The sequence below is a fragment of the Bubalus kerabau genome, chromosome 3 (assembly GCF_029407905.1).
Source record: "Bubalus kerabau isolate K-KA32 ecotype Philippines breed swamp buffalo chromosome 3, PCC_UOA_SB_1v2, whole genome shotgun sequence".
In the NCBI taxonomy this organism is placed as follows: Eukaryota; Metazoa; Chordata; class Mammalia; order Artiodactyla; family Bovidae; genus Bubalus; species Bubalus kerabau.
Genome location: NC_073626.1, coordinates 167,884,917 through 167,900,761, shown reverse-complemented (window position 1 = coordinate 167,900,761; position 15,845 = coordinate 167,884,917). Strand labels below are relative to the sequence as shown.

The following is a 15,845-nucleotide window of genomic DNA, read 5'->3' as shown; positions in this document are numbered from 1 at the left end:
TTTTCATTTTATCTTTTCTTCTTTCTCTTATTCTTTCCTTCTTTTTCTATTTTCTAGCTTTCTGATTTTCAAGTTGTCTTGTTCTGGCTATTTTCACGATATACTGTTTTCAACATATCATTTCCCTAATTTAAATTCATTTGCTTTTAAGTTTATAGATACTTCTGAGACCTTTTCAATCTTTCATAATAATATTATTTTTCAAAATTAAAAAGCCTTCTCCTAACTCTTCCTTTATTTAAGGAACCTAGACTGGCCACCTAGGTCATTGTCAGGATACTCTGGAGATTAGAATTTGGGGGATGGAAAGAGTTTCCTTCATCCAAGAAGTGCAGAATGTATGGTCTACAGAGGACACTAATTTTCAGACATATTTGAGAGTATTGTGCAGGTGATTCTAGTACCCACACACACACTCTAAAAATATGAGTGTTCAAATCTAAGTGTACCACACGTTGACATAAACTCTCTCTCTAACTTATAAATGAACTTAACTTCCCAGGAGGCATAAGTCCTTGCATGTCTTAAAGAATCATCTTTTATCTTATAAAATAAAGGTAAAGGTAAGCATCTATTGGAATCCTGGTTGACATGTTTTTATAATGAGCCAATATTTCCATATATCCCTTTATGGCATTAATACATTTAGGTACATGAAGAAAATTAGACATTTTTTTTTCCTTGAAAAGGATAGCAAATAATATTTTTTACTATGAGGTTCCTTTAAAGTGTATGTGGAAGAGATTATCCGATGAGTGACACAATCCCATGCCTTTCATATTACCCGGCGTACCTACGGATTAACTTCCCCTGCTAGGTTTCCCGTCAGACTCCGACTTAATCAGCATCTTTCAAGCATAGATGCTGATATCTCTAATGCACAGATTGAGACTTACCAAAATCCAAGCAAACTCCCAATTTCATCATGACCCAGAAAGGCCTTGCCTTACCCTCATTGGACAGTGGTCCAGATCATGTCTTGGTTCATCCATCACCCCTTTAGGGACTGCAATTTAGCCATAAACCAGTCATACATGGTGGCTTCCCTTACAGGCCAGACATTCTGTGGCTTTAAAGTCCATTCCCAACATGGCTCACATGGGTTATGACTTCACCTGCAGTGGCAGTGACAGGTTGAGATGACTACTTATAAATGCATTATGCACACATGCATATGCAGACAATAAACACATTTCTGTGTTTACACACACACACACACACACACACACACATATACATACTCCATTGTTGCTTAATGGTATCATGTCATAGGGACAATTTTGTTTATTGTGAGTTTTTGGTTTATTTTTAGCGTACTCATTTCACTCTTGTTTTCCATTTCACCTGGTCCTTCACTTAAATGCATTTGCAATCTTTTATGTTGTTTGTGAGACCAGGTTGGTGAAACAAACCATTATGATCTTGGCCAAAAGAATGTTCTGAAAAAGTCTTGAAAATCCTAGAAAAGATACTGTTTTTATAACTGAGTCGCTTAGAGATTCTTGCCTGGAAAATCCCATGGATGGAGGAGCCTGGTAGGCTGCAGTCCATGAGGTTGCGAAGAGTCAGACACAACTGAGCGACTTCACTTTCACTTTTCACTTTCATGCATTGGAGAAGGAAATGGCAACCCACTCCAGTGTTCTTGCCTGGAGAATCCCAGGGACAGGGGAGCCTGGTGGGCTGCCATCTATGGGGTCGCACAGAGTCAGACACGACTGAAGCACCTTAGCAGCAGCAGCAGAGCTATGATATTGAAGTTAAATTGTCCAGTTCACTCACCTTTGGAAATACACTGTGCTTTAAGTCTTAAACAGTGGGGCTTAGGATCTATAGTACTGAAAACAATATGTTTTCATCCTGAACTTTGTTAATATAAAAAATTGCCAAGGCTTTAGAGGACCACAAACAATGGAGATATGCCTCAAAACAGATCTAAAATGCGGCTTTCCTCCCCTTAAAAAAAACTCATTTCATTAAGAGATTCATTATAAGCTAGAAATTACTTATTCTTTGTACACCTAAGGAAAAACCTGTCTTTGTGTAATAAGCTACCAAAAACCTAGAGGTAAAAGTTGATGTTATTTGTGCAATTTTAGTGAAGGTCAAATATAAAAAAAAAACAAGAAAGAATAAGGAGGGGGAGATACACAGGGACAGAAAGAATGAAAGAGGACAATGGAAAAAAGGAAGAAGGAAGGAAGGTGAGGGTGAGAAAGTGGGAGGGATGGAGGAAGGAAGGAGAAAGGAGACATTAACTTTAACTCCTTAAAATAAACTATCATCAAGATATTATTCTGTGATGTTTCCAGGCTAGTAATTCATCACCATCTTATGATTTTATTAAGGAAGTGCCAACTGGACTTTATTACTTAAGAAGAAAGAACTACTATCTTTCTTTTTATTCTTACTGGATACAATCTTTCATTGCATTTTTAAAGCATGGTAATCTCGCCATCATTTTCCATCTTCCCTTTAGGGTGAATTTAATTTCTGTTCAGGATTATGTTCCTTGGTGTTGTTACAGGAGAATCCCCAAGGCATCCACAGCTTCAAGCATGAGCACTGAGGTTTTCTTTGCTTTCAGAAAGAAAAGACAAATGACTGTTCTCAATCTGGATCTACACAGCAATAAGAGATTAGTGCATTTTCACTAAAGAAAACACTTTCATCTAGCGTCAAAGAAATAAGATCAGTCAAATTCTGGGGAGACATATTTTTTCTCCATCTTGTTTTATTTTTTCAGTACACAATATTTTTCTCTACTGGCAGAGGCATATCATGGTTTTCCCTGGTCAATCACATTGCTGAAAGTTTCTAATCAATGACTTTGTGCTACATGGAGGTCACAGAAAGGTATTTTATTTAATACTCCAAGGTATGCTGATTGCAAACTCTACTTTCATTTCTGGGGAAGGCTTTTTTTTTTTTAAATAACACATTTGCTATTTGCGATAAACTGATGCTTGAGTAATAAAGGCACAGTTTTGCCAGGACTATGCTAAAACCTTCACCGATTTCAAATGTTTTGTTTTCAAGCTTCCATCACACATCATAGCAAATGTATCTGATGCCCTCATGTCCTACATTAAATGTAAATTTTATTATACAAAATTGGAATACATTTTTATAGTTTTGCTTTGAAAGTACTGGACTGTGAATAATCCAATTAATTCATGATTGGCTATGATTTCTAGACAGTAATCATGCACACTCAGGAATCCTTATAGAATTAGACAATCTAATCTGGAATTTATTTTCAGGTGTAATGAAACTGTTTTAATGTTAAACTTAACAATTAATTAAATTGACCTACATTTTGTATTGATTAGTTCATTTTGTATTGATTTAGTTAGATATTCATTCATGTTAATGTGGAAGTTTCATTTGGAATTTTGGTGCTACTATTTTTTTTAAGTATCAAATATTTGCAGCCATGAAGTCAAAAGAAACTTGCTTTTTGAAATGAAAGCTATGGCAAACTTAACATATTAAAAAGCAGAGACATCATTTTGATGACAAAGGTCTGTATAGTCAAAGCTATGGTTTTTCCAGTACTCATGTATGGATGTGAGAGTTGGACCATAAAGAAGGCTGAGCACTGAAGAATTGATGCTTTTGAACTATGGTGCTGGAGAAGACTCGTGAGAGTCCCTTGGACAGGAAGGAGATCAAACCAGCCAATCCTAAGGGAAATCAACCATGAATATTCATTGGAAGTGTTGATGCTGAAGCTGAAACTCCAATACTTTGGCCACCTGATGCAAAGAGCCAACACATTGGAAAAGACCCTGATTCTGGGAAAGACTGAAGGCAAAAGAAGTGAGTGGCAGAGGATGAGATGGTTAGATAGTATTACCGATTCAATAGATGTGAATTTGAGTAAACTCTGGGAGATAGTGAAGGACAGAGGAGCCTGGCATGCTGCAGTCCATGGAGTCACAAAGGGTCAGACATGACTTAGTGACTGAACAACAACATTTGCATAGATCCATGAAAACCCATCGGCCCACAGACCCAGGCACTGTCACTATGATGCTGAAAGATGAAACAAATCTGATCAATTATGTGATCACTTTGTGACTGTGGAGAAAGAAAATCAAATGTAAAACTCCATCCTGGGAGTAGACATACTTCTTTCTCTCCATCTCCATCAGGGGCATTCCTCTAAGCAAGCATTCATATGGTACTGAATGAATCCTGGCATCCTTTAGTTATGGACCAAATTCTAGTGTTATCTGAAGGGTCAGATAGTAAAACTATTGATGCTGGAGTAATTGGTGATTCTCCTTGGGAATACTGGAATTCTGGTAAAGATCCAAAACCCAGATAGAAGTGAGGTGGCAACCTGATGGATAAAATACATAATCCAATGTCAAAGGTAGAAAATTAAAGAATCCATTGCATACAAGAGAAAGAGAATCCCATGCACTTGCGGTTAGGAGTGCCGGTTGTATTCCTTCTGAGTATCTGAGGGCTGGGCTTTCCCTTGCTTCCACTTTCTTATGCTGCTGCTGCTGCTGCTAAGTCACCTCAGTCGTGTCCGACTCTGTGTGACCCCATAGACGTCAGGCCACCAGGCTCCCCCGTCCCTGGGATTCTCCAGGCAAGAACACTGGAGTGGGTTGCCATTTCCTTCTCCAGTGCATGGAAGTGAAAAGTGAAAGTGAAGTCGCTCATTTGTGTCCGACTCTTAGCTACCCCGTGGACTGCAGTCTACCAGGCTCCTCCGCCCATGGGATTTTCCAGGCAAGAGTACTGGAGTGGGTTGCCATTGCCTTCTCTGACTTTCTTATGCAGAGAGAATTTAACTCACACTGCTCATACACAGGGATGCCCCCAGTGCTGTAATGCCCGGTTAGTTTCTTACACGGCAACATGGCATACTGTAGCATTAACAGCTTTTTAAATTTGAGAGCCTCTTTTATTAAAACACATGATTTCTGAAATGCCCTTAAGATCTTCATTACCTTAGCTGAATATGAAAGTGTGCTTTAAAAAAAAAGATACTTGATTCCACATAAAAGAGATTTAAAGTATATGTTCATAAAGGAACATATTTTATCTATTTAACAAGTAATATATGCTAATTAAGTATCTTAAAAATTATTACATAAAAATTCATCTGCCAAGAAATAGAGGGAAAGGCATTTGATATACAGGATCAACTATTACCATGGGAATAAAAATTTAACTTCATGTTATGATGTCAAAAATAGAATAAACAAACAAAAAACAGAACAAAACTCTTTCATCCTCTGATATTAGGAATGAATGCATGGCATAAATAACTTCATGTATTTATATAATATGTGATATATGACTTCTAAATAACAAAAATAAAGAAATTCCAGGCTTAAATTTTTGTGTATCACTCACCTTATTAATGTAAATGACAATCAACATTGGACATCATACTAGTGATTCTTCTTTATACAACTGATTTTGTGGTTTAAAGAAGAGCAAATATCCTGTGACAAAGGGTGACCAGATACTGAAATTGTGCATGGTCTTGTAGCATGTTTTACTATAAATACAATGCTCTTTATACATATAAATGCAGTGTTCTTATATTTATATATATATAAATGCAATGTTATTTTCATATATAAATATGATGTTCTTATTATTCCACCTTAAATACACTGTCTGTTACAGACATAAACTAAACAACATGTGTCATAGGACATGGAGTGACTTGGGAAATTGGGATTGGCATATACACACCACCGTGTGTAAACTAGCTAGCTGGTGAGAACCTGCTATAAAACACAGGGAACTCAGTTTGGTGCCCTGTGATGACCTAGAGGGGCGGGATAGGGGGCTGATGGTAGGAAGGACCAAGAGGGAGGGGATATACGTGGACAAATAGCTAATTCACTTCATTGTACACTAGAAGCTAACTCAACATTACCTCTACCCCAATTCAAAAAAAAAAAAAATGAGTGTAAGACTCTACATTGACATCCCCATGGCAGGGACTTCAATCTGATCTCCAGCAATGGCTATGCTTATTCACTCTACAGCAGAACTTCTGAAGGGCTCTAACACCCTTTGAGGAGGTGGACGGCATAAGGTAAAAACTGCTTTCATAAAAACACTAAGACATTATTTGGTCTTCTCTACTGTGTTGACAAACACACTCAAAGTACAAAAACAAGGTTGGATAAGTCTGCTGACACAGTAGAACATTAAACAATAGCACCAAATTGTACTAGTAATTATGCATTTTTTCCACTGCCACACGCACTTTCATATTTGGCAGACATCTTCTCAAAAAAAAATGAATGAAGTTAGCTTATTGCTTTAAGGAATACAACTAGCAGTATGTGTTGACAATGATGTATTTGAGCTTTCAGGCAAAAAGTAAACTTTTCAAACACTTGTATTTCTCACTCTGAGCTTGACAGAACCCTTATACTTAAAGACTTTTCTTAGGAGATCAGTGGCTATATTAATGAATGCTTTGCTTTTGATTTTTTATAACAAAATGTGTCAACCTATGGAAGATTTGCATGACACATTTTCTAAAAGCCCTATGTTATAAATCACTCACCAATAAAGATACACTTAAGTCTAAGATAGACCAAGGTATTTTAATGTAATAAAGCATAATGAGTTTATTGATATGTAGCTAACCTTAACCAAACTGTTGTTTGTTGAATTTGGGGAAAGTGTTAAAGAAGAATAGCCACAATTATATGAAAATGCTATTAAAATATCCCTCCTCTTTCACCTATATTTAAGTCTAGATTTCCTTGATACCTTTTAACCAAAGTAACATATCACAACAGACTGAATCCAACATAGATGAAATCCTATGTTCTACTGAAACAGACATCAGAGAGATTTGTAAAAATGTAAAAAATGTCAATCTTCTAAGCATCTGTTACAATTTTGGAAAACAGTGTCATCTTTCATGAGAAAAAAATTTTATGTTAATGTGTAATGGGTTTACTATTTGAATGAACAGATAATTTTAATTCTCAGTTTTAATTTCTAGCATAAGAAATAGTAGACCTAACCCAGAGAAAGGAAAGCTCTTTGGGGTTCTCAATAACTTTGAAGAACGTAAAGGGTTCTGAGAATGAGGACTTTAAGCACTGTTGTTTCCTATGGACTCTGAACCCCCAAAAAGTTCTCTTAAAAGGGTCATTTTTTTATCCAGTTAATCATCCATTTGAGTATTTGAAAAACAAAAATTTGAAACAGTGGAAAATATCATGTTGAAGTACCAGAAACACGGGAAAACCTTTGAAAACTCCAGAGGATTTGGGAACCACTAGTTGTAAAATGCTGCCCTAGTAAAATCTCGACAGCAATGTCTAAGAAATGCTATGACCGTCCTGTGAGACCTGAGGGAAGCCATCCAAATTCTCAGGGTGCTTTTTCATCACTTATAATAAGAAGCACTTGCCAAGGTTCACTGATTCTTGGATGTTCATAAATTAAATCTGTTGGAATCATTGAAATGACCTCAAAAATACTCTTGATTGATGGTGAGTTAGTTTACTAAAGTCACTTCTTTTACTCCTCCTTTTGGTTTGCTTTTCATGCTTTATTACTTATTTATTTAGATAGTTATTGTCAAACAAAGTTTAATAACACCTATACATGGAGATATCCAGAAGAACTGAAAAACTTCTGTGCTTAATTTCTGTATCAGTGTTGGTAGGATTATGCATAACTCAAGTGTGCTATGTGCAAACATTTATAAAATTGTTGGTGAAAGCTTTGGCAGTAAATGGTTAAACATTTAAAAAAAATAAGTATTTAAAAATAAAATTGAGGAGGTATGAAGGTCATCTGTCATTTTCATCTATCTAGAATCCACTTATTCTTTCTTCTGGAATAGTATGAATTCCCTTTGGAGAACACAACCATCAGTAATCTCAAGTTTCATGGTTCCCTATTATGGGCTGACCCCAACTTCAGCTCCAGAAGTGGCCACGTGATTCTGCCCTGTCCAATCAATCCTTCTATCCCCTTGCTTCACTGACTGGCTCAGGATTGAACATGTGACCCAAGGCAGCCAATAAGAGTTGCCTTCATACTTCTGCTGGAGCTCTTGGAAAGATGTATTACCAATGATGCTAAGTTCTCATCACTGACTAGTTGAATGACTAAAGACAATTTACTTGACATCGCTAAGCTTCCATTTGTTCACAGGAAAAATGGGAGAGATAAAGGTAGCTGCTTCGGAACATTATTTTAGGAATTAAGTAATATAATAAGTGTGGATTTCACCATAGTGGCCAACAAGTCATAAAGTCTCAATAAATGTTAGCTGTTTTTATTTTATTGTTTAAAGCACATATGATCTTTCAGTTCCTCTGCTTATAATATAAAGAAGTCTAAACTGCTTCCTCTCAATGGTACACATGGCTCAGCTTACATAGCCAGCCTCACCTGCAACCTTGCACCTGTCACATTGCATTAAATTCTCCTAAAGGCCCATGTATTCCCTTACTCTCGAATTTTAATCATGCTGCTCACTCTGCTGGCACACTTGTTCCTGCCCCCTCCTTCCATCTCCTTCTCTACTAAACTGAATGCTTTGTGAGGACGGGAGCCATGCCCATCTCATTCTCCACCTGAGCAACAGGAAAACTAATCCCTGATAAGGACTCATGCAGTATTTATTAAATGAAGCATTAAACCACATTTTAAAGAATGAAGTCAGTGTAAAAAATGACTTCTTTGTGTATCTCTTCAAGTTCTGAGAAAATGTGTTCTTCCATTGCTTCATCTTTCCCAAGACTCTAACAAAAGAGGCAAAAAATTGTATTGGCCAGATTATCAGATCAGATCAGATCAGATCAGTTGCTCAGTCGTGTCCGACTCTTTGCGACCCCATGAATCGCAGCATGCCAGGCCTCCCTGTCCATCACCAACTCCCGGAGTTCACTCAGACTCACGTCCATCGAGTCAGTGATGCCATCCAGCCATCTCATCTTCTGTCATCCCCTTCTCCTCCTGCCCCCAATCCCTCCCAGCATCAGAGTCTTTTCTAATGAGTCAACTCTTCGCATGAGGTGGCCAAAGTACTGAAGTTTCAGCTTTAGCATCATTCCTTCCAAAGAAATCCCAGGGCCGATCTCCTTCAGAATGGACTGGTTGGATCTCCTTGCAGTCCAAGGGACTCTCAAGAGTCTTCTCCAACACCACAGTTCAAAAGCATCAATTCTTCGGCGCTCAGCCTTCTTCACAGTCCAACTCTCACATCCATACATGACTACTGGAAAAACCATAGCCTTAACTAGACGGACCTTTGTTGGCAAAGTAATGTCTCTGCTTTTTAATATGCTATCTAGGTTGGTCATAACTTTCCTTCCAAGGAGTAAGCATCTTTTAATTTCATGGCTGCAGTCACCATCTGCAGTGATTTTGGAGCCTAGAAAAATAAAGTCTGACATTGTTTCCACTGTTTCCCCATCTATTTCCCATGAAATGGTGGGACTGGATGCCATGATCTTCGTTTTCTGAATTTGAGCTTTAAGCTAACTTTTCACTCTCCACTTTCACTTTCATCAAGAGGCTTTTGAGTTCCTCTTCACTTTCTGCCATAAGGGTGGTGTCATCTGCATATCTGAGGTTATTGATATTTCTCCCAGCAATCTTGATTCCAGCTTGTGTTTCTTCCAGTCCAGCGTTTCTCATGATGTACTCTGCATATAAGTTAAATAAACACAGTGATAATATACAGCCTTGACGTACTCCTTTTCCTATTTGGAACCAGTCTGTTGTTCCATGTCCAGTTCTAACTGTTGTTTCCTGACCTGCATACAGGTTTCTCAAGATGCAGGTCAGGTGGTCTGGTATTCCCATCTCTTTCAGAATTTTCCACAGTTTATTGTGATCCACACAGTCAGAGGCTTTGGCATAGTCACTAAAACAGAAATAGATGTTTTTCTGGAACTCTCTTGCTTTTTCCATGATCCAGCGGATGTTGGCAATTTGATCTCTGGTTCCTCTGCCTTTTCTAAAACTAGCTTGAACATCTAGAAGTTCATGGTTCACGTATTGCTGAAGCCTGGCTTGGAGAATTTTAAGCATTACTTTACTAGCATGTGAGATGAGTGCTATTGTGTGGTAGTTTGAGCATTCTTTGGCATTGCCTTTCTTTGGGATTGGAATGAAAACTGAACTTTTCCAGTCCTGTGGCCACTGCTGAGTTTTTTCCAAATTTGCTGGCATATTGAGTGCAGCACTTTGACAGCATCATCTTTCAGGATTTGGAATAGCTCAAGTGGAATTCTATCACTTCCACTAGCTTTGTTCATAATGATGCTTTCTAAGGCCCACTTGACTTCACATTCCAGGATGTCTGGCTCTAGGTCAGTGATCACACCATTGTGATTATCTGGGTCATGAAGATCTTTTTTGTACAGTTCTGTGTATTCTTGCCATATCTTCTTAATATCTTCTGCTTCTGTTAGGTCCATACCAGATTATAGTTGAATTTAACTTGAAAAAAAAAAAACTCATGATGGGGAAAACTGCAATGCCTGACTTGGACAGGAGATGGCAGTGCAAATGCAATTTGCTACGTATTCTGGTGTGCCTACAAGCTCCCAGAACTAGTTTCTGTACACTCCCAGCGTAAGTCAAACAGAACCTTCTTTTCTGTCATGTCTCTTATGGCTTTTCACAGATGCAGTAAGAACATGCTTTGCGAAAACTGGTGGTGTGCTGTACCCACAGCGCTTTCCCAAAGAAAGCCAACTGTCAACCAGGAGCGATGTCAGAGCCTCTTCTCCCCAAGGAGGCACAGGGTGGGGCAGGTTTCCTGCAGTGAAAGACCGGAGGAATGGCGCTGCAGTCAGAACTCAAGCATAGTGTCATCATGATGCCTAAACAGGGTTAACCTGCTGAGAGGCGAGTAAGGTGAAGGTACCTTCTGCATTCTCTGAATTATGCCGGATAAATGACCTTTTTTCCCCAAAAGAATCAAACAGAGAGTAGGTAGAAATTCAGAATTTTTCTAACAAGAGTGAACTACTATCAAACTGGGTTTTTTCTAGCAGCTCCCAGGGTATCTGTATGATATGCAATGTCATGGTCTGTGCATGGCGTTTATTAGAAATCAGGTTTAAGGAACTTTATGTGTGTATATGTATGTGTAGTCACACGGTTATGTACAGAATATGATAATAAGCTAGCTGACTGCAAATCAGACCACAGAAAACTCAAATTTAAAATCTATAAGTAGCTATAGATACACACACACACATACACACATATACACCAGTTAATATCATCAAATTGCTTGACTCCAGAACTGTTCCCATAGTTTTAACAAGTCATCTTGCTTGGGAAAAAATGAGAAAAAGAATGTAAGTACTTTAGGGAAATCCTTACAAACCACTGAGAAACAAAGTCTAGGGTCCTTTCTTTCTGAATCTGGGACAGTGAGGCCCTCTCGTAAAAACTCAAGCACCATCATAGGCCAGCATAGGCTCAGCCTCACACTGTCAGGCAGCCGCCCTTGGCCACTCTCTCACACATGCCCCCAAGTTCCAGAGTTGTTACACCTCCTGGGTCCTCTCCCTGGATTAGTTTTTCTCCTAAATCACATAAGATCTTAGCTCCCAAGTGACCAGGAGGCCCTGTGACTTCAGAGGGAGTGTGGTGTCATTTTCCTTGGTGAGTTTTGTCACAGATTGTAATTACATTTTTAACTTTTGTGATTAATAGCAGTTTCCCTCACTGGCGTGATCACGCTCAGTGCCTGGGAACTTTATATTGGAAAAATAGAAGAATAAATGAATGCATAGATAAATAAATGAATTTATGAACATGGAGGTGAAAATGGGGAAACAACCTAATTCAGTCATGGGAAGGGAGCTGTACTATTGTTCAGAAACTTGAAATCCCATTCTTGATTTGAACCCACTACTGATCGGTGGGTCTGGGCTGTTTAATTGATTTCTCCTGAGCTACAGTTTGGTCAGCTAAATAACTTGGATCATAACACTAATCTGCAGATGTATGGGTGTTTGTGAAGATCAGATAAAATAGCACTTATTTTAGAAGTTAACACATGGTATATAAATAAAAACACTATTTTAAATGTGTGTTAATCATTCAGTTGCGATCAATGCAAAGAAATAGAGGAAAACAATAGAATGGGAAAGACTAGAGATCTCTTTAAGAAAATTAGAGATACCAAGGGAATATTTCATGCAAAGATGGGCTCGATATAGGACAGAAATGGTAGGGACCTAACAGAAGCAGAAGATATTAAGAAGCCGTGGCAAGAATACACAGAAGAACTGTACAAAAAAGATATTCACAACCCAGATAATCACAATGGTGTGATCACTCACCTAGAGCCAGACATCCTGGAATGTGAAGTCAAGTGGGCCTTAGGAAGCATCATTATGAACAAAGCTAGTGGAGGTGATGGAATTCCAGTGGAGCTACTTCAAATCCTGAAAGATGACGCTGTGAAAGTGCTGCACTCAATATGCCAGCAAATTTGGAAAACTCAGCAGTGGCCACAGGACCCGAAAAGGTCAGTTTTCATTGCAATTCCCAAGAAAGCAATGCCAAAGAATGCTCAAATTACTGCACAATTGCACTCATCTCACATGCTAGTAAAGTAATGCTTAAAATTCTCCAAGCCAGGCTTCAGCCATATGTGAAACATGAACTTCCAGATGTTCAAGCTGGTTTTAGAAAAGGCAGAGGAACCAGAGATCAAATTGCCAACATCTGCTGGATCATGGAAAAAGCAAGAGAGTTCCAGAAAAACATCTATTTCTGCTTTATTGAGTATGCCAAAGCCTTTGACTGTGTGGATCACAATAAACTGTGGAGAATTCTGAAAGAGATGGGAATACCAGACTACCTGACCTGACTCTTGAAAAACCTGTATGCAGGTCAGGAAAGCAACAGTTAGAACTGGACATGGAACAACAGACTGGTTCCAAATAGGAAAAGGAATATGTCAAGGGTGTATATTGTCACCCTGCTTATTTAACTTATATGCAGAGTACATCATGCAAAATGCTGGACTGGCAGAAGTGCAAGCTGGCATCAAGATTGCCGTGAAAAATATCAATAACCTCAGATATGCATATGACACTACCCTTATGGTAGAAAGTGAAGAAAAACTAAAGAGCCTCTTGAAGAAAGTGAAAGAGGAGAGTGAAAAAGTTGGCTTAAAGCTCAACATTCAGAAAACTAAGATCATGGCATCTGGTCCCATCACTTCATGGGAAATAGATGGGGAAACAATGAAAACAGTGGCTGACTTTTTCTGAGCTCCAAAATCACTGCAGATGGTGACTGCAGCCATGAAATTAAAAGATGCTTATTCCTTGGAAGGAAAGTTATGACCAGCCTTAACAGCATATTAAAAAGCAGAGACATTACTTTGCCAACAAAGGTCCGTCTAGTCAAGGCTATGGTTTTTCCAGTAGTCATGTATGGATGTGAGAGTTGGACTATAAAGAAAGCTGAGTGCCGGAGAATTGATGCTTTTGAACTATGGTGTTGAAGAAGACTCTTGAGAGTCCCTTGGACTGCAAGGAGATCCAACCAGTCCATCCTAAAGGTGATCAGTCCTGGGTGTTCAGTGGAAGGACTGATGTTGAAGCTGAAACTCCAGTACTTTGGACACCTGATGAGAAGAGCTGACTCATTTGCAAAGACCCTGATGTTGGGAAAGATTGAGGGCAGGAGGAGAAGGGGACGATAGAGGATGAGATGGTTGGATGGCATCATCGACTCGATGGACATGGGTTTGGGTGGACTCTGGGAGTTGGTGATGGACAGGGAGGCCTGGCATGCTGCAGTTCATGGGGTCACAAAGAGTAGGACATGATGGAGCAACTGAACTGAACTGAACTGAACCAAACTGTGTCTGACTCTTTGTGACCCCATGGTCTGTAGCCTGCCAGGCTCCTGTGTCCATGGAATTCTCCAGCAAGAGTACTGGAGTGGGTTGCCATTTCCTACTCCAGGGTATCTTCCTGACCCAGGGATCAAAACCGCGTCTCCTGCATTACAGGCAGATTTGTAACCGTCTGAGCCACCAGAGAAACCCATTGCTTTAAATGGGTCACAGATAATCAACAAAGGTGATAAACTGAAATTTCATAACTTGGCTAAATGGAATCTGCAATAATCTTAGAGAAAATTTTATAATTACATCTGATTCTGTTTTTCTCTTTTTAAGTTTTCCATTTAGCTGTTAACATAAAGAACCTTAAAATCCTTTGGTTTCTTCAAGTCACAAAAGACTTATTGAAATAATCATTTAAATGCCTAGTTCCTTACATTAATTACAATTTTGAACTTTGTTTCAAGTAGATGCTTCTTTCCTGGTCCATTCTGCTCCAGCACACACTGACATTTTGCCTGACAATGTTCTAACCCCAGTGCCCCCAGCTTGATCCTCACTATGTCTGCCTTCACAAGGGTTGAGGTAGGAGGAAAGAGGGGAGGTGAAGGGATAAGAAAAGCCTTCTTGCCTGGTGCTAGCACGAGCTGGTGTGCCTCACACTGTGGTGTAGCAGGGAAGGAAAGGGAGGAGAATACTCTTTGTGGGGTGCTTTCAAGTGCACCCTGAAAGGCCCACATGGCTGGCCATCTCTCACCTGAGATCTCCTTTTTGCCCAGTGGGCATCCTGTGGATGGGCCTTGAGCCATGTCCTGCAGAGGCCTTGCCACTCTGGCTAGTCACATGACCTAAACAACCTCCATGGGTTTCTCCCCATGGCTTAATCTGGTTCACAGTAAACACACTTTGCACACATCTTTAACCCATCAGAAGTAGCTGAAGAGTTACTTGCTAGGAAGCTGTCTATTCTGTGGTCATAGGCTATTTAGCTAACCTCTTGTACTTTTTTTTTCCTTAATGGTGTCCCTTCAATGACCTGAAAAAAATAACAAATTTTCCAGGTGGTCCAGTGAAAGTCTCTATAATTTGATTTTTCACTGGGGGAGACAATTTTCTCATCCCTTGTCTATAAGAAATGGAGATTCATCTCTCTCTCTCTCTCTCTCTTTCTCTCTGTCTCTGCCTCTCTCTCATACACACACACACAAACACACACTATTTCAAAGTCTCTAACAGCTGGTTTCTAGCCTCCCAGCCTCTAGCCCTTTTCCTAGGCTAGAGAAAGGGGTTCAGTTAAGGACACTCACTTCCATCACCTCCTTTGCAAATTCTGCTTCTGTGCTTTAGCTTTTGGCCTTGGAATATGAGCATAATCACCTTCTATCATTCTGTAATTACCTGCTGCACATTCGAACCCCAAAAAGACACATCTGGGTTGTTTACAATGGTTAAGACCAACTTCTCCTGTCCTGGTTGTTTCTCAAAGCTGTATCACCAGTATCAGGAGAAAGACAAATAAAACCATTTCTCTGGTGAACACAAATTCTAGCAGCCAGAAGTCACAGTTATCCGCAGAGAAGCGAAAGTGGGATGACTGGGAATATGACTTATGCTCTCCAAAGACTCCACGTGAGAATTCTGTTATGTGTTTACTACTAGAATTCAGAAAGGGAGCGTTAAACTCTGGAGTGTGAAATTAGCCAGCAGAACCTAGCAACCGGATTTGGCCAGTGTTCCCCGAGGAAATAACCCAGCATCCAATTAGAACTGGGACGGAGAGCAGATGTGGGGAACTGAGCTCTGCTGCCTGAGCTGACAGTACAGAATGGCAGCCTTGAGGGTCATAGAAGCTGAAGCCTACAGCCGCCTGCGGCTCATACAGAGCCAAACAGGAAGTTAGTCAATTTCCTGCAGTGAAGCCCGAATCACCATGAGGCCTGAATGCTACCTGACTGGTTTGTGGTTCCTGTTGCATAATAACAATGAAAATAATAGA

General features: G+C 39.4%; 1 protein-coding gene across 1 annotated transcript in view; it reads right to left on the bottom strand.

Moving 5' to 3' along the window:
• The window catches only part of NYAP2 (neuronal tyrosine-phosphorylated phosphoinositide-3-kinase adaptor 2), a 312,055-nt gene that overhangs the window by 51,339 nt on the left and 244,871 nt on the right, over positions 1-15,845 (bottom strand). The gene's annotated exons all lie outside the window — the stretch shown is intronic.